At 34.0% G+C, this 19,062-nt stretch overlaps 1 pseudogene; it reads right to left on the bottom strand.

Moving 5' to 3' along the window:
• Positions 1-11,304: 11,304 nt before the first annotated feature.
• LOC137943930 (IAA-amino acid hydrolase ILR1-like 1) lies at positions 11,305-12,875 on the bottom strand (annotated as a pseudogene).
• Positions 12,876-19,062: the final 6,187 nt, after the last annotated feature.

Below are 19,062 nucleotides of genomic sequence, written 5' to 3'. Positions count from 1 at the left end.
CACCACAGATGAACACAAAAGTATTGTTATCCAAGTGTTGGAAATTCCACTAGTTACCCCAAATAGCAAGGAATTTTATAAGAAAAAGATTTTTCTAAACATATTTTAAAAATGGATATGCATGCTTGAAACATGTTAAATATTCAAATGACCTATGGATCCAAACCTTTTAAAGAGAATAACAAATGCTGGTTAAATTCTCAAGTGAATGCACGGTGAGATATTTACCCGAGTCAAACAAGCCGTTTACCAAAAGTTGACCTAACAATCATAAATGATTGTAAAGTGATTTATCATGCGTAAAGGGCTATATTTTTGTAAGGAATGACTTATGGATAGGAAGTCAACACTCACTTAAAAATTCCTCGCCTCCCCCTTTTTCCGACGATTGCAAAAGCTAATATATAAAAACTAAAACGAGTTTACAATCCCTAAAAATTACAAACACTTTTTGAAATTATCTTTCACTACATTTGTGCACTGTGCATTTCCATTTTAGATGTATACTTTTTTTATAAATCAAAACTTTAGTTTCACTTTCCCTTCATCTCATAAACAAAAAAAGATAAAAAAAAAAAGGCAAATAGATCACAACAAAATGAAAATTTTAGTGTTTATGTTTGGACAAATATTAAAAAAACTAACAAATGTAAGCAAAGAAAATTTATTCACACACCACAGATGAACACAAAAGTTTTGTTATCCAAGTTTGGTAAATTCCACTAGTTCAACCCTGATAGCTTGGAATTTTAAAAGAAAGAGATTTTTCTACACATGTTTTAAAATGGGATATGCATGCTTGAAACTTGTTGAAGGTGAAAATGACCTATGGATCCAAACCTTTTAAAGAGAATAACAAATGCTCATTAAATTGTCAAGTGAACGTGCGGTGGGATATTTACCCAAGTCAAACAAGCCATTATTTTGCCCATTTACAAAATAGCTAACCTTACAATCATAAATGATTGTAAAATGATTTATCGTGTGTAACGGGCTATATTTTTGTAAGGAATGACTTATGGATTTTTAACCAACACTCAGTTAAAAATCCCCCTCCTCTCCCTTTTCTAGACGATTGAAAAAGCTAAGTTATAAAAACTAAAAAGAGTTTACAATCCCTAAAAATTACAGACACTTTTTGGAATTTTGGAATTATCTCTCTCTACAGTTGTGGACAGTGCATTTCCGTATTAGATGTATAGTTTTTTTCTTAAATCGGTTGGATGATAAGATCAAGCCCAAACGACCAAGGAAGGCCCACAAGATGGGCCCAAGCCATTGAAGTAGGACCCACAATGGCATCCTGATCACATCAGTTGGAAGATCAAGAAGGACTCATAAAAGTATCTTTATCTTAGGGTCACGACCAAGAAGAGTTACCTAATTATGTCTTTTATCAATATTGAGTTACCTAATTATGTTAGGACTTACCTTAGGTGTTAGAGTTTGGGTGTAATTGGGACAGGGGTAGTTTTATTGTAATTGGACTCTACTACCTTCCTCTATTATAAATAGAGGTTAATGTACTCTGATTACAACAAGTTATTGATGTCAATGTAGTATTTCACTTTTCCATAAATTCGACATGGTATCAGAGCAGGTTATGTGAGTTGACTTGGTCAACTCACGGAAGTAATGTGATCCTTTTCTCTAAACCCTAAACCCTTGGTCAAGGTTCGTAGTTTTTTTTTTTTGTCCCTACACCCGTCATTTTCATTGCGATTTTCACATATATACGTGGTTTTTAATATTCCAAGTTATATATTGACGGAAATATATTTGCATCTAATTTCCAAAAAAGAATGATTTGTTCCAATCGGAGTTATCAACAGAGAGATATCGATATTTGAATGTCCCAAGGTCAGATTGCCAAAAGATTCTAGCAGCAGCAGCAATCTTCCAACTCCGAGGTATTTTTTGCTATCAAGAACTAGAATTTATATGGATAAATATATATCAAAGGAAATATCTATAAGTATATTCTTTTACCTATTTGACCAATTTTTTATCTGAGTTATCTACAAATAGAAATCGATATTTGAACCAGAAAAGGTCAGATTAAAAAAGAGGTTTGAGCGGCAGTAGAAAGCCTCCACTTCCAAGGTATTTTATGCTATCAGTAAAGAGACTTTATATGAAGAAATATATATCAACAGAAATATTTTTAAGTCTATTATTTTACCTATTCAACCAAATTTTTATTTGAGTTATTTACAAAGAGAAATCGATATTTGATGCAAGAAAGGTCAGATTGAAAAAGAGGTTTGAGTGGCAGCAGAAAGCATCAATTTCTGAGGTATTTTATGCTATCAAGAAAGAGACTTTATATAGAGAATTATATATCATACGAAAGATAAGTCTATTTTCTTACCTATTCAACCAATTCTCTGTATGATTTTATTATAAGGAGATATTGATCTTGGAAGAGTCAATGGTCATTCTGGAAAAACAAGAGAAACAAAACTTAGTTCAGTCAGATGACAGAGACCGAAAACTACCAGATTATTTATCTTATTATAATTATATTTAATGAAGTTAATTCATACTTGGATGAAAGGTGTTTAGGTCTAGTTTTAGAAGGAAAATATTTCATGTCAATTTGATCTATATTGAAAGATATATTCGAATTGGAAGAATCAAAGGTCATGCTGGTATCCTGTTGTATTGAAAAATCCGAATTTATGCCGATAGTTTTGCCTCACTGTTTGAGTTAATACATCAGGAAAATATCTCACTTCTCCCTGGTTTGAGGGCTTATTTACAAATCTTTGTTATTTGGGATTATTGCTACTTTTATGATATTTGGTTCAAGTTGGGATCACTGCCATTACCTTCTAGCTTGAGGGGGAGAAGTAGAAGAAGAACAAGAAAGAGGTATTTTATTCCTTATGTTGTGGATAAGTTTATATGACCAAAATATTCAAGAAAAGGGGGAGCACAAAAGATGAAGTTTGTGCATCAAAGAAGAAATTTTTTTATCAGATTATTTCATGGGTTCATTAATAGTTTACTATTTGGTTCGTGTTATGTGTGTTGGAAGATGGTCGTGTTATATTCAGTTGCATCTATTATGTCTCTTAGGGGACATTATTATTGAATAGGAGGTGGCCTCATGTCATCATTTATTTTTCCCCATAAAAAAGATCAAAATCATTTGTGGTTGGGAGTCCATGACGGAGGAACTTCATCCCCGTCAAAAAGATGAAAAATTATTTGTGGTTGGGAGTCCACGATAGAGGAACTTCATCCCCGTCAAAAAGATGAAAATTATTTGTGGTTGGAAGTCCATGACGGAGGAACTTCATCCTGTAAAAAAAATGAAAATTATTTTTGGTTGGGAGTCCAAGACAGAGGAACTTCATCCCCGTCAAAAAGATGAAAATTATTTGTGGTTGGAAGTCCATGACGGAGGAACTTATGATTACATCTATGTTATCCGCGCCCCCCCCCCCCCCCTATAATGAATTTTATGTCTCCGACCGCTTCAGAGTCATTGTCCTATGGAGGGACACGGTGGTGGGCACTTCAGAGCAATGCTGATAGACACACTACCGATAGCAGTGGAGTGTGCCCTACATCCAGCATTAAGACAAGAGTATGAAGCAATGGCTTACCGTCTAGGAGTGATTTTTACTCTCACTTATAATGTCGTAGGGCCTCATCGAAGGACTCAACAGTGTGAGGGGGAATGTTGGAAGATGAAGGCATATTGGAAGATGTGCCATTTAATAAAAAAATATTTTATACATCATTTGTAGCAAGCTGGGAGTTCATGTTGTTCTATCACCCCTAGCTTGAGGGGGAGTGTTGGACGATAAGATCAAGCCATAACGACCACGGAAGACCCACATATGTAAGATTATTATAAGATAGGCCACATGACCAAGGAAGGCCCACAAGATGGCCCAAGCCCATAAGAAGTAGAACCCACAACGATTACATAGAGTTGGCATCCTTATCACATCAGTTGGAAGATCAAGAAAGATTCACAAAAGTATCTTTATATTAGGGTCACGACCAAGAAGAATTTTAGTTTAAGTTATATTTGTCTTTTATCAATATTGAGTTACCTAATTACGTTAGGACTTACCTTAAGTGTTAGAGTTTGAGTGTAATTGGGACAAGGGTAGTTTTATTGTAATTGGACTCTACTACCTTCCTCTATTATAAATAGAGGTTGATGTGCTCTGATTACAACAAGTTATTGATTTCAATGAAGTATTTCACTTTTCCATAAATTCAACCAAATCAAAACTTGAATTTTCACTTTCCCTTCATATCGTAAACAAAAAAGAGATAAAATGCAAATAGATCACAATAAAATAAAAAATTTAGAGTTTACGTATGGAAAAAATTTAAAACAATAACAAATGTATTCAAAGAAAATTTATTCACACACCACAGATGAACACATAAGTTTTGTTATCCAAGTTTGGGAAATTCCACTAGTTCAACCCTAATAGCTTTGAATTTTATAAGAAAGAGATTTTTCTACACATGTTTTAAAAATAGATGTGCATTCTTGAAACATGTTAAAGATGAAAATGACCTATGAATCATAACCTTTTAAAGAGAATAACAAACGCTTATTAAATTCTCAAGTGAACGTGCGGTGGGGAAATTTACCCGAGTCGAACAAGCCATTATTTTGCCCATTTACAAAAAGCTAATCTAACGATCATAGATGATTGTAAAGTGATTTATCATGAATAATGGGCTATATTTTGGTAAGGAATGACTTATGGATCGGGAGTCAACACACAGTTAAAAATTCACAGCGCCCCCCGCCCCCCCCCCCCCTTGACCCCACGATTCCAAAACCTAATATATAAAAACTATAAAGAATTAAAAATCCATAAAAATTACAGACACTTTTTGGAATTATCTCTCTCTACATTTGTGTAGTGTTCAATTCCATTTTAGATGTATACTTTTTTCTTAAATCAAAACTTGAGTTTTCACTTTCCCTTAATCTCGTAACTCAAAAGAGATAAAAAGGCAAATAGATCACAACAAAATGAAAATTTTAGAGTATATATTTGGAAAAAATTTAAAACAATAACAAATGTAAGCAAAGAACATTTATTCACACACTATAGATGAATACAATAGTTTTGTTATCCAAGTTTGGGAAATTCCACTAGTTCAACCCAAATAGCTTGGAAATTTATGAGAAAGTGACTTTTCTACATATGTTTTAAACATGGATATGCATGCTTGAAAAATATTAAAGATGCAAATGACCTATGGATCCAAACCTTTTAAAGAGAATAACCAACGCTCATTAAATTCTCAAGTGAACGTGTAGTAGGATATTTACCTGAGTCAAACAAGCCATTATTTTGCCCATTTACAAAAAGTTGACCTAACAATCATAGATGATCATAAAGTGATTTATCATGTATAACGGGCTATATTTTTGTCAGGAATGACTTTTGGATTCGGAGTCAACACTCAGTTAAAAATCCCCTGCCTCCCCATTTTCCTGACGATTGCAAAACCTAATATATAAAAGCTAAAAAGAGTTTACAATCACTAAAAATTACAGAAACTTTTTGGAATTATCTCTCTCTACATTTATGCACTATGCATTTCTGTCTTAGATGTATACTTTTTTCTTAAATAAAAACTTGAGTTTTCACTTTCCCTCATCTCGTAAACAAAAAAGAGATAAAATGCAAATAGATCACCACCAAATAAAAATTTTAGAGTTTAATTAAGAAAAAAATTTAAAACAATAACAAATGTAAGCAAAGAAAATTTATTCACACACCACAGATGAACACAAAAGTTTTGTAATCCAAGTTTGGGAAATTCAACAACTTCAACCCTAATAGTTTTGAATTTTATAAGAAAGAGAATTTTGTGCACATGTTTTAAAAATGGATATACATGCTTGAAACATGTTAAAGATGAAAATGACCTACTAATCATAATCTTTTAAAGCGAATAAAAAATGCTCATAAAATTCTCAAGTGAACGTGCGGTGGGATATTTACCCGAGTCAAACAAGTCATTATTTTGCCCATTTACAAAAAACTAATCTAACGATCATAGATGATTGTAAAGTGATTTATCATGAATAATGGGCTATATTTTTATAAGGAATGACTTATGGATTGGGTGTCAACACTCAGTTAAAAATCCGCAGCCCCCCCTCCCCCTTTACCCCACGATTCCAAAACCTAATATATAAAAACTATAAAGAATTAACAATCCATCAAAATTATTCACACTTTTTGGAATTATCTCTCTCTACATTTGTGTAATGTTCGACTCCATTTTAGATGTATACTATTTTCTAAAATCAAAACTTGAATTTTCACTTTCCCTTAATCTCGTAAACTCAAAAGAGACAAAAACTCAAATAGATCACAACAAAATGAAAATTTTAGAGTATATGTTTAGAAAAAATTTAAAACAATAACAAATGTAAGCAAAGAAAATTTTATTCACACACCATAGATGAACACAACAGTTTTGTTATCCAAGTTTGGGAAATTCCACTAGTTCAACCCCAATAGCTTGTAAATTTATGAGAAAGAGATTTTTCTACACATGTTTTAAACATGGATATGCATTCTTGAAACAAGTTAAAGATGCAAATGACCTATGGATCCAAACCTATTAAAGAGAATAACAAACGCTCATTAAATGCTCAAGTGAACGTGCCGTGGGATATTTACCAAAGTCAAACAAGCCATTATTTTGCCCATTTAAAAAAAGCTGACGTAACGATCATAGATGATCGTAAAGTGATTTATCAAGCATAACAGGCTATATTTTGGTAAGGAATGACTTATGGATTGGAAGTCAACACTCAGTTAAAAATCCCCCGTCTTCCCCTTTTCACGACGATTGCAAAACCTAATATTAAAAAAGTAAAAGTAGTTTAAAAACCCCAAAAATTATAGAAACTTTTTGGAATTATCTCTCTCTACATTTGTGCACTGTGCATTTCCATATTCGATGTATACTTTTTTCTTAAATCAAAACTTTAGTTTTCACTATCCCATCATCTCGAAAACAAAAAAGAGATAAACGACAACTAGATCACAACAAAATGAAAATTTAAGAGTTTATGTATGAAAAAAATTTAAAACAATTACAAATGTAATCAAAGAAACTTTATTCGCTCACCACAGATGTACACAAAAGTTTTGTTATCCAAATTTTGGAAATTCCACTAGTTGAAGCCTAATAGCTTGGAATTTTATAAGAAATAGACTTTTCTACACATGTTTTAAAAATGGATATGCATGCTTGAAACATGTTAAAGATGCAAATAACCTATGGATCCAAGCCTTTTAAAGAGAATAACCAACATTCATTAAACTCTCATGTGAACGTGTTCTGGGATATTTACTCCAGTCAAACAAGCTATTATTTTGCCCATTAACAAAAAGTTGACCTAACAATCATAGATGATAGTAAAGTGATTTATCATGAATAACGGGCTATATTTTTGTTAGAAATGACTTTTGGATTGGGAGTCAACACTCAGTTAAAAATCCCCCGCCTCCCCATTTTCTTGACGATTGCAAAACCTAATATATAAAAACTTAAAAGAGTTTACAATCCCTAAAAATTACAGACACTTTTTGCAATTATCTCTCTCTACATTTATGCACTGTGCATTTTCATCTTAGTTGTATACTTTTTTCTTAAATCAAAACTTGAGTTTTCACTTTCCCTTCATCTCGTATACAAAAAAGATATAAAAGGCAAATAGATCACAACAAAATCAAAATTTTAGAGTTTATGTATGAAAAAATTTAAAACAATAACAAATGTAAGCAAAGAAAATTTATTCACACACCACAGATGAACACAAAAGTTTTGTAATCCAAGTTTGGGAAATTCAACTACTTCAACCTTAATAGCTTTGAATTTTATAAGAAAGAGATTTTTCTTCACATGTTTTAAAAATGGATATGCATACTTGAAAAATGTTAAAGATGCAAATGACCTATGGATCCAAACCTTTTAAAGAGAATAACAAACGCTCATAAAATTCTCAAGTGAATGTGCGGTTGGATATTTACCCAAGTGAAACAAGCCATTATTTTGCCCAAATACAAAAGCTGACCTAACGATCATAGATGATTGTAAAGTGATTTATCAAGCGTAACGGGCAAATTTTTGTAAGGAATGACTTATGGATTGGAAGTCAACACTTAGTTAAAAATCCCCCGCCTCCCCCTTTTCAAAACGATTGCAAAACCTAATATATAAAAACTAAATAGAGTCCACAATCCCTAAAAATTACAGACAATTTTTTGTATTATCTCTCTCTAAATTTATGCACAGTGCATTTCCATTTTAGATGTTTACTTGTTTCTTAAATCAAAACTTGAGTTTTCACTTTCCCTTCATCTCGTAAACAAAAAAGAGATAAAAGGCAAATAGATCACAACAAAATGAAAATTTTAGAGTTTATGTATGAAAAGAATTTAATACAATAACAATTGTAAGCAAAGAAAATTTATTCACACACCACAAATGAACACAAAAGTTTTGTTATCCAAGTTTGGGAAATTCCACTAGTTCAACACTAATAGCTTGGAATTTTATGACAAAGAGATTTTTCTACACATGTTTTAAAAATGGATATGCATTCTTGAAACATGTTAAAGATCCCAATGACCTACGTATCCAAACTTTTTAAAGAGAATAACAAACGCTTATTAAATTCTCAAGTGAACGTGTAGTGGGATATTTAACCGAGTCAAACAAACCATTATTTTTCCAATTTACAAAAAGCTAACCTAACGATCATAGATGATCGTAAAGTGATTTATAAAACATAACAGACTATATTTTGGTAAGGGATGACTTATGATTGGAAGTCAACACTCAGTTAAAAATCCCCTGCCACCTCCTTTTCCTAATGATTGCAAAACCTTATAAAGAAAAAACTAAAAAGAGTTTACAATCTCTAAAAATTACAGACACTTTTGGGAATTATCTCTTTCTACATTTGTGCACTGTGCATTTCCATTTTAGATGTATAATTTTTTCTTAAATCAAAACTTTAGTTTTCACTTTCCCTTCACCTCGTAAACAAAAAAGAGATAAAAGGCAAATAGATCTGTTATGGTCCCGAATCTGACACAAGGATTCGTTGTTAAGGTTCCGGTTCACCCATGGGGAATTGTAGGGAGACATGGAGAGGAAGATGAAAGTCAAACCAAAGGAATGTTTGAAAACCCTAGAGCTCATTGAGGAGAACTCTAAGCCTATTTACCCTAAAATTAACCTAAAATAAATGTTTGTCTTTCTCATTACTCTTACCCTTTAAGTAGGTTTCACCCTGTTAGGGTTTAATATAAAATATTACAAAAATACCCCTATAAATAAAATATTCCAAAACTACCCCTATGGCCTAAAACAGAAATAATTAAAAAGAAAAACAATAAAAATAATAATATTATTGTGTTCATAACATGACATCCCCCTAGAAGAACAAGCTTGTCCTCAAGCTCGAAGGTATGCTGCTTGTCCGTGCCGATGTCTCCATCCATTCTCAAGCGTCAACTGCGGTATCTGTGTGAGCTCTCTGGGCTACAAACTAGAGCATCCAACCAGAGAAGCAAAATAAGTTTTTTTTTTTTTTTTTTGGTTTGTTGTTGACTTAACCAACTCTGGTCAAAATTTTGGATCTCCCAGTTGTAGTTCATGTTTCCCGTCTAGACCTCCTTGGTCATGGAGCAACACCATCTTCCTTCTCATTTTTATCTTCCTTGTCACCACTAGTTCCTTGTTTGTCCCATTCAACTTCAGAGCTTTTTTTTTCCTCAAGCGGTATTGGACTGGAGCTCGTTTCTGGCCCCCAAGGAAAACCCTAAAAGTGACTGTTACAAGGACAACAACCACGGAGATCAGAATGCCAATAGCAAGGTTAGGCTGACGCCCTCCCATCTCAATGACATCAATGATCATGAACTTATATGCTGCCAAGAAAGAAATATCTTCTATCCGGTAGAGCACATCAAAGACCTTCTGATGAACACTAGAAAGTCCACTAGATGCTGCAAAGTCTGCTTTTTGTTGTGTTTCCTTCTCCAATTCAAACTTAGGCTTCCATGCAGTCATCCTTACAGATTCTGCAGTCTCTTTATCCCCAGCTAGCAAAATTGTGTCAAAAAATACCCCATCCTGCATCATCCCTATCTCAAATCCAATAGCTGCAATAGGCTCAAAGTCAGGTTTAACAAGCTCGAAGTACTCAGGGTTAGGAATCTACCTAACTTTTGAATGGTCTTCAAACAGAAATAGGAAATTCCTGTGCTGAGAAGTTGGAATGAACAGATCAGTATACTCTGCCAGAATTGCTGGTATGGGCAGCACTGTTTTTTAAACAGCAGTCAAAAGGACAATATCACCCAACTTCAAAATTTGCAAGTGGTCCTTAAATCCAGAAATAGCATCACTATGATAGATAGAAATAAATCTAGCACGCAAGCTAACCCCAGCAATAATAACAGGAAAACCTGCTGTGAAGGCAGCTCTTCTGACAACCCAACTGTCAAAGTGCATCATGACAATTATATCAGCGTATCCTTCGACCTGTCGTATGGTAGCTTCAAGCGGTTCTTCTTTTGGTGCTGTAGAAAATTGTCGAGCCTGATCTGTTGTCAAAACTTCAACCCTTGATTTCACTTCAATAAGAGAACAACCCGGCAAACCTTCACCATATGCAACATCATCTTTGCATTCTAACTCAACAAAAAGATTGCCAAATTCAATTTCAGGTTCTGCTGCAGTTTTGACACCATCAACAGAACTAGACTTTATTTTTGCTGTCTCAACTGAGGCACTTCTAATAACAGAATCATTTGGCACTAATACACCTTTCTCAGCAGACCCATCCGTAGTTCCAGCACTAATAGCCGAATCATTCAGCACTAATTCATCCTTATCATTAGATACAGGTTCCCTTCTCTTAGCCGATGATATTTTCTCCACCACTATGTTTCTTGCAGCCGGCATAATCTTTGCATGAAGTAATTATACCCAATTCAAAAAACACTGCAATCAGCTTCTCATCATCTATAGCCTCTGTAACCAATTACAGAAAACCCAACAGAATTTTTATTAACACACACCCTCTGTGATAAGAAAGCCCTTTTCTCAAACAGAGGAGGAACAACTTCGTTGACCCCATTATCAATGGCATTCAGCTCCCTCCAACTCACTCCAGAAATTCCAACAGAATTTCCTGCAGGCAACTGAGTCATGGACAGCAATGGAAAAGGAGAGGTAAAAGATGATTCCAATTTCTGTGGTCTCACTTGCAGTGCATAATGACAACCTTTCGTGCATCAGTGCACAACTGCCTGCCCAGTTATTACGTCTTGAATTCTTTGTAACATGCATAGAAGTTCTTTTTACGAAATGCCCTGAAAGTGCCGCCAACTGTTACTGAATCATGAATGATAGTGTAAGCACTGCTTCCATTGATGTGGGACACTGAAACCACCTGTGAATCTAGAGGATCTGCCTCCCATGAGACAAGTTGTTGTAAGCTGATTACTGAAGATGATGCTGCCGAAACAGGGTCAATTGAAAATTGTGGAATAGCTGCATGGCCTCCATTTCCACTAATCTTTGCTTGGAAGTGTCCACAGCCAGCCATTAAGTCTCCAGTTTTTAAAGCCACTACTCCTGTGGGATAGTGAAACCCCAAGTGAATGCCAAAAATAGCCTCTACATTTTCCAACACCTCTTCTTTGATCATTTTCCAAGCTCCTGTTCCTTGTTCCTCAGCAGGTTGAAATATAAGAACAACTATTCCCTGTAATGTATTGCTGAGTTGTTGAAGTATCCTTGCAGCTCCAAGGAGAATGCTAACCTGTGCATCATGCCCACAAGCCTGCATTTTCCCTTCTATTTTGCTTTTATGCTCCCATTCTACCAATTCCTGGATTGGTAAAGCATCCATGTCTGCTCTGAGAGCGATGAATGGAGGAGAACCAGAGCCAATAAATGCTACAACGCCAGTTCCAGCGACCGGCCATCGATAACGAATACCCATCTTGTCCAGCTCCCGTCTGATGAGACTACTGGTTCGGAATTCTTCATAAGCCAACTCTGGGTATTCATGAATCTCCCTTATATTTTTTTTCCACTTGACTGTCTCGGGCAAGTTAGCCAATCGAACTATCTCTTCGATTATGGACGAATCCTTGAGTAGGCTGCTTTGGTTCACTGAGTTGGACCAAATGACGCCATTTTCATTGGAATTGGATGTTTCTGATTGCTCACCTTGGAGAACAGTAGCACCGGTGACAAGGAGAGGCAGCAGGGCTAACAGGGCCCGAGCAGCAGCACCCATATTATCCAAAAAAATATATAAAATGAATTCAAATGGACAATGAACAGACACATCAGTGCTGTTCTCATTAACCGAAAAATTAATCAGCACCCACAGAAAGTTTGTGTCTTCCATTCCCGGAACCCCCAAAAAATTTCCCTCTTGCCTCTTAGAAGAATTATGCAAAACATAGAGGGATTGGAGAAAAGAGAAGACGAAATTTGGAGAAATTCATCTCAGGAGTTTACCCCAAATTTTGTGGAACTTCGTGTGCCGCTGTGCTGCCGAGACCGAGTATGAGCGGAAATTTTGCCGACGGACCCGATGAAGTCTTCTTCTTCTTCGGTGGTGAATCGCAGCCCGTTGAGGCTTTGCCGCTTGGAGAGTTTCCGAGACAGAGGGTTCTCGGAAACACGTCCTGGTCGAACTCGGCACCAGAAAAATTTCCATTCTCCTATTTCCCTCCAATTTTCCGTCCGATTGTGAGAGTGCAGGGAGCTTTTCCCATTCCCAATTTTCTGACGAAGGGTGTGCTGAATACCCTTCCACTTTTGGAATTCTGAATCCCCATAGTTAGATGTCGCCGCCACCGGAGATACAGAGAACTCTTCAAGTTCTTGGTCTTTTGGTCGCCCGAGAGAGCGTCTCGTGACGATTTTATTTACCGCGGCAATGAGATGAGGATTTCCGTCCAAGAGGCGTCTGTTGCCTCTTGTGTGGATTTTTCTTGCTCGAAGATGTGTGGGACCTTTTCAGCGGAAGCCAATTGATTCCTTGAAAGAAATATTTTCACGTAGGCTGCAAGCCATTCCGGTATTTTTTCCACTTCAATGCCAATCCACTGCATTTCTCTGATTTTTCTGTGCATCGCCATCCATTCTTCTAGGGATATTTCTCTATGCATCGCCATCCATTTTTCTAGGGATATAGAATGACTCATTGTGTTCCGGCTCTGATATCATTTGTTATGGTCCCGGATCTGACACAAGGATTCATTGTTAAGGTTCCGGTTCGGCCATGGGGAATTTTAGAAAGACATGGTGGAATTGTAGGGAGACATGGAGAGGAAGATGAAAATCAAACCAAAGGAAAGCTTGAAAACCCTAAAGCTCATTGAGGAGAACTCTAAGCCTATTTACCCTAAAATTAACCTTAAATCAATGCTTCCCTTTCTCATTACTCATACCCCTTAAATAGGGTTCACCCTGTTAGGGTTTAATATAAAATTTTACCAAATACCCCTATATATAAAATATTCCAAAAATACCCATGTGGGCTAAAACAGAAATAATTAAAGTAAATTAAAGAAAAATAATAAAAATAATAATGTTATTGTGTTCATAACAAGATCACAATAAAATAAAAAATTTAGAGTGTATGTATGGAAAAAACTTTAAAACAATAACAAATGTAAGCAAAGAAAATTTATTCACACACCACAAATGAACACAAACTTTTTGTTATCCAAGTTTGGGAAATTCCACTAGTACAACCCTAATAGCTTGGAATTTTATAAGAAAGAGATTTTTCTACACATGTTTTAAAAGTGGATATGCATGCTTGCAACATGTTAAAGATGCAAATGACCTATGGATCCAAACCTTTTAAACAGAATAACAAACACTCATTAAATTCTCAAGTGAACGTGTGGTGGGATATTTACCCGAGTCAAACAAGCCATTATTGTGCCCATTTAAAAAGAGTTTACCTAATGAACATAGATGATTGTAAAGTGATTTATCATGCGTAACGGGTTACATTTTTGTAAGGAATGACTTATGAATTGGGAGTCAACACTCAGTTAAAAATCCCCTGCCTCCCCCTTTTCTCGACCATTGCAAAACCTAATATATAAAAACTAAAAAGATTTTACAAACCCTAAAAATTACTGACACGTTTTTGGAATTATCTCTCTCTATATTTGTGCATTGTGCATTTCCATTTTAGATGTATACTTTTTTCCTAAATCAAAACTTGAGTTTTAACTTTCCCTTCATCTCGTAAACAAAAAAGAGATAAAACGTAAATAGATCACAACAAAATGAAAACTTAAGAGTTCATGTATAGAAAAAATTTAAAAGAATAACAAATGTAAGTAAAGAAAATTTATTCACATGCCACAAATGAACACAAATTTTGTTATCCAAGTTTGAGAAATTCCACTAGTTCAACCCTAATAGCTTCGAATTTTATAAGAAAGAGATTTTTCTACACATGTTTTAAAAATGGATATGCAAGCTTGAAACATGTTAAAGATGCAAATGACCTATGGATCCAAACCTTTAAATAAAATAATAAAATCTCATTAAATTCTCAAGTGAACGTGCGGTGGGATATTTACCCGAGTCAAACAAGCCATTATTTTTCACATTTAAAAAAAGCTGACCTAACAATCATAGATGATTGTAAGTGATTTATCATGCGTAACAGACTATATTTTTTTAAGGAATGACTTATGGATTGGGAGTCAACACTCATTTGAAAATCCTCCGCCTCTCTCTTTTCCTGACGATGGCAAAACCTAATCCCGAATAATTACGGACACTTTTTGGAATTATCTCTCTCTACATTTGTGTACTGTGCATTTCCATTTTAGATGTATACTTTTTTCTTAAATCAAAACTTGAGTTTTCACTTTCCCTTCATCTCGTAAAAAAAAGAGATAAAAGGCAAATAAATTATAAAAAAATCAAAAGTTTAGAGTTTTGGTATGGAAAAAAAATTAAATAATAAAAAATGTAAGCGAAGAAAAATTATTCACACACCACAGATGAACACAAAAGTTTTTTTATCCAAGTTTGGAAAATTCCACTAGTTCAACCTTAATTGCTTGGAATTTTATAAGAAAGAGATTTTTCTACACATGTTTTAAAAATGGATATGCATGCTTGAAACATGTTAAAGATGCAAATGACCTATGGATCCAAACCTTTTATAGAGAATAGAAAACACTCATTAAATTCTCGAGTGAAGTGCGGTGGGATGTATACCTGAGTCAAACAAGCCCTTATTTTGCCTATTTACAAAAAATTGACCTACAGATCATAGATGATTGTAAAGTGATTTATCATGCGTAACAGGCTATATTTTTTGTAAAGAATGACTTAAGGATTGGGAGTCAACACTTAGTTAAAACTCCCCCTCCCCCCCCCCCCCCCCCTTCTTTCCCGTCGATGGCAAAACCTAATATATAAAAACTAACCAAGTTTACAATCCCTAAAAATTACAGACACTTTTTGGAATTATCTCTCTCTACATTTGTACACTTTGCATTTCCATTTTAGATCTATACAATTTTCTTAAATTAAAACTTGAGTTTTCACTTTCCCTTCATCTCGTAAACAAAAAGAGATAAAAGGCAAATAGATTACAACAAAATGAAATTTTTAGAGTTTATATATGGAAAAAATTTAAAACAATAATAAATGTAAGTAAAGAAAAATTATGCACACACCACAGATGAACACAAAAGTTTTGTTATCCAAGTTTGGAAAATTCCACTAGTTCAAACCTAATAGCTAGGAATTTTATAAGAATGAGATTTTTCTACAATTGTTTTAAAAATGGATATGCAAGTTTGAAACATGTTAAAGATGATAATGACCTATGGAACCAAAACATTTAAAGAGAATAACAAACGGTCATTATATTCTCGAGTGAGCGTGCGGTGGGATATTTACCCGAGTCAAACAAGTCCTTATTTTGCCCATTTACAAAAAGTTGACCTAACGATCATAGATGATTGTAAAGTGATTTATCATGTGTAACGGGCTATATTTTTGTATGGAATGACATATGGATTGGAAGTCAACACTCAGTAAAATATCCCCTGCTCCCCCTTTTCTCGATGATTGCAAACCCTAATGTATAAAAACTAAAATGTGCACTGTACATTTCCATTTTAGATGTATACTTTTTTTCTTAAATGAAAACTTTAGTTTTCACTTTCCCTTCATCTCGAATACAAAAAAGAGATAAAAAGCAAATAGATCACAACAAAATCAAAATTTTAGAGTTTATGTATGGAAAATATTTAAAACAATAACAAATATAAGCATAGAAAATTTATTCACTCACCATGAATGAACACAAAATTTTTGTTATCCAAGTTTCTGAAATTCCACTAGTTCAACCCTAATTGCTTGGAATTTTATAAGAAAGAGATTTTTCTACACATGTTTTAAAAATGGATATGCATGCATGAAACTTGTTAAAGTTGCAAATGACTTATGGATCCAAACCTTTTAAAGAGAATAACTAACGCTCATTAAATTCTCGATTGAACGTGCGGTGGGATATTTACCCGAGTCAAACAAGCCATTAGTTTGCCCATAAGAAAAAGTTGGCCTTACGATCATAGAATTGTAAAGTCATTTATCATGTGTAATGAGCTATATTTTTGTAAGGAACGACTTATGGATTGGGTGTCAACACTCAGTTAAAAATTCCCCACCTCCCCTTTTTCCTGACGATTGCAAAACCTAATATATAAAAACTAAAAAGAGTTTATAATCCATAAAAATTAAAGAAACTTTTAGGAATTGTGCACTGTGCAACTCCATTTTAGATGTATACTTTTTTCTTAAATCAAACTATCAATTTTCACTTTCCCTTCTTGTCGTAAACCAAAAATAGATAAAAGACAAATAAATCAGAACAAAATGAAAATTTTAGAGCTTATGTATGGAAAAAAATTAAAACAATAACAAATATAAGAAAATAAAATTTATTCAAACACCACAGATCAACAAAAAAGTTTTGTACTCCTAGTTTGGGAAATTCCACTAGTTCAACCCTAATTGCATGGAATTTTTTAAGAAAGAGATTTTTCAACACATGTTTTTATAATGGATATTCATGCTTGAAACTAGTTATAGATGCAAATGACTTATGGATCCAAACCTTTTTAAAGAGAATAACAAACGCTTATTAAATTCTCGAGGGAACGTGCGGTGGGATATTTACCCGAGTCAAAGAAGCCATTATTTTCCCATTTACAAAAATCAGACCTAACGATCGTAGCTGACTATAAAGTGATTTATTGTGCGTAACGGGCTATATTTTTGTAAGGAATGACTTATGGATATGGAGTCAACACTCAGTTAAAAGTCCACCACCTCCACCTTTTCCCAACGATTGAAAAACCTAATATATAAAAACTAAAAAGTGTTTACAATCCCTAAAATTTAAAGACACTTTTTGGAATTATCTCTCTCTACATTTGTGCACTGTGCATTTCCATTTTAGATGTATACTTTTTTCTTAATTGAAAACTGGAGTTTTCACTTTCCATTCATCTCTTAAACCAAAAAGAGATAAAAGGCAAATAGATCACAACAAAATGAAAATTTATAGTTTATGTATGGAAAAATTAAAAACAATAACGAATGTAAGCAAAGAAAATTTATTCACACCCCACAAATGAACAATAAATTTTTGTTATACAAGTTTGGGAAATTCCACTAGTTCAACCATAATAGCTTGGAATTTTATAAGAAAGAGATTTTTCTACACAAGTTTTAAAAATGGATATGCATGCTTTAAACATGTTAAAGATCCAGATGACCTATGGATCCAAACCTTTTAAATAGAATAACAAATGCTCATTAAATTCTCAAGTGAACGAGCGGTGGGATATTTGCCCGAGTCAAACAAGCCATTATTTTGCCTATTTAGAAAAAGCTAACCTAATGACCATAAGTGATTGTAAAGTCATTTATCACACGTAACGGGCTATATTTTTGGAAGGGATGACTTGTGGATTGGGAGTCAACACTCAGTTAAAAATTCTCCGCTTCCCCCTTTTCCCGATGGTTGCAAAACCTAATATATAAAAACTAAAAAGAGTTTAGAATCCCTAAAAATTAAAGACAGTTATTGGAATTATCTCTCTCTACATTTTTGCACTATGCATTTCCATTTTAGATGTATACTTTTTTCTTAAATAAAAACTTGAGTATTCACTTTCCCTTCATCTCATAAACAAAAAAGAGATCAAAGGCAAATCGATAACAACAAAATGAAAATTTTAGAGTTTATGTATGGAAAAAATTTTAAAACAATAACAAATGTAAGCAAATAAAATTTATTCATTCACCACAGATGAACAAACAAGTTTTGTTATCCAAGTTTGTGAAATTCCACTAGTTCAACCCTAATAGCTTGGAATTTTATAAGAAAGAGATTTTTATACACATGTTTTAAAGATGGATGCAACCTTGAAACATGTTCAAGATGCAAATGACCAATGGATCCAAACCTTTTAATGAGAATAACAACCTCTCATTAAATTCTTGAGTGAATGTGCGGTGGGATATTAACCCAACTCAAACAGGCCATTATTATGCCCATTTACAAAAAGCTGATCTAAAGATCATAGATGATTGTAGAGTGATTAATCACGCGTAACAGGCTATATTTTTGTTAGGAATGACTTATAGATAGGGAGTCAACACTCAGTTAAAAATCCCCCGCCTCCCCCTTTTCCTGACGATTGCCAAACCTAATATATAAAAACTAAATATATTTTACTACCCCTTAAATTAAAGATACTTTTAGGAATTATCTCTCTCTACATTTCTGCACTGTGCATTTCCATTTTAGATGTATACTATTTTTTTAAATTAAAACTTGTGCTTTCACTTTCCCTTCTTCTCGTAAACAAAAAAGAGATAAAAGGCAAATAGATCACAACAAAATGAAAATTTTAGAGTTTATATATGGAAAAAATTTAAAACAAGGACAAA

This window comes from Aristolochia californica, unplaced genomic scaffold (assembly GCF_029961685.1).
Source record: "Aristolochia californica isolate CCGP_79_NKW_82.1479 unplaced genomic scaffold, dmAriCali1.0.hap1 SCAF_11, whole genome shotgun sequence".
NCBI lineage: Eukaryota > Viridiplantae > Streptophyta > Magnoliopsida > Piperales > Aristolochiaceae > Aristolochia > Aristolochia californica.
Note: the sequence above shows the minus strand (reverse complement) of the source record. Positions and strands in the feature narration are given on the sequence as shown.